Consider the following 1,754-nt stretch of genomic DNA (forward strand, 5'->3'; position numbering starts at 1 on the left):
GCCCCGCTGCAGTTGTAAAACCACCCTAGTTTATGACCTCTCCTTTGCTCACGCTTGTGCTTTTTATGTGCGCGTTTAGCCCCCCCAGTCTTTATTAGGAGTTTGAAAGCAACATCTGCAGATAAAGTCTGACTGAACTAATACCAAACAGACAGAAAGAACAGCTAAAATAATACCTACGAGTGCATAATCGCTTGAAAAGAAATTAATTTCTAGCTTTTCCTCAAGTATAATTTCCAGTTCATGAGTTAAATTCACTGAAAAAATTGAAAACTTGCCCCCAGGACTTTGGCATTATAGAAATCAATTTGTTTACTTGGCCCAGAGGTGCCTGAATTTCAACTGCTGGCCAAGTATCAAACTGCCTTCTCTCTGGAACCATTAAGTTCAGTGAAGCCTGATTCCTGCCCTAAGACTACAAAGGATTTCCAGAAAAAGAAGGCCTTTCCTTTCTTTCTAATGAGGCCTTATTTTGCAATTAGCAATCATAAAACACAGGTGGCTTTTTATTAAGCCAGACACCATAGGTCTTCTAGAAGTCCAAGTCTATAGCTTGGAGTTCTACTAGTCCAAGGAGCACTAAGCTCACCCAGATACTGTTTTTCTGCCTGAAGTGGAATAAAGACGTGGGTCTGCTGATTCTAGGAGATAACTGAGGTACTTGGGAAAAATTTCTTCTTTGAAAGGTGAAGTATTGGCACAGTATTGCCCAAGGAGGTGATGAAGTCACTGTCCCTGGAGGTGTTCAAGAAGAAGGTATGTGTGGTACTGAGGGACATGGTAAGTGGGCACAGTGGGGATGTGTTGATGGTTGGGCTGGATGATCTTCATGGTCTTTTCCAGCATCAGTGATTCTATGATTCTACTTAGTATATTCAACCTGCAGAAGAGCATTACCAGAAGTTTGCTACAGCCTACAAGGTAGCAACAGTGACATACAGAGTTAACAGCAAGTCACTTAATACAGGGTAGCACCTGGCAATTTCCAGAGCAGTTTCTTACTGACCCAGAGGTGAAGGATGCCACTACCTTTGCTGATTGTCCCTTGCTGAGCCATAAATCAATACTGAGCATGAATGAAGAAGGTCTCCAGTAATAGCCTGGCAAGGTGACAGCAGCCATAAATATGCAGGGAAGAAGGGGCCATCTCTTAACAAGCTGGTTATCTCCAGAGGAAAACCACAGCACTGTGCATTTGAATTCTGTAGATAACTAAAGAGTGATGTTGTCCTGCTGATTATTTATATCTTTGAGCTCAGTTTGTGTGGAAATAAACACAGAATCATAGAATGGAATCACAGAATCATTAATGTTGTAGAAGATCTCTAAGATCATCTTGTCCAAATGTCCACCTACCACCAATTTTGCCCACTGAGCAAAGTCCCCCCAGTGCCATATCTGTATACCTCCAGGGACAAATCAGTAGTTTTACCTGATATTCCCACATTCACTCATAACTTTATCTTAAATTTTGAGTGGAAGATATTTGTTCTTAGAGCCCCCATTTTTAAGGTGGTTAGGCCAACACAAGTGATTGCGTTTAAAAGATAGATGTTAGCTGCCACAGCTGCATGGGAAAGCTTCAACATGTAACTCAGCTGTAACCTGCAGGTTCAGAGCAGCAAAAAAAGAATCTACACTTTATTATTTCAAAACCTTGCAACTTTTGAAAGGTTGGGGTACCAGCATAGCCTCCAAGGCCAGAAATTATCATGTTTAAATGTTAGTGTCTGAGAGTACTTCATGCGCTGTGC

Source organism: Meleagris gallopavo, chromosome 5 (assembly GCF_000146605.3).
Source record: "Meleagris gallopavo isolate NT-WF06-2002-E0010 breed Aviagen turkey brand Nicholas breeding stock chromosome 5, Turkey_5.1, whole genome shotgun sequence".
Classification (NCBI taxonomy): Eukaryota; Metazoa; Chordata; class Aves; order Galliformes; family Phasianidae; genus Meleagris; species Meleagris gallopavo.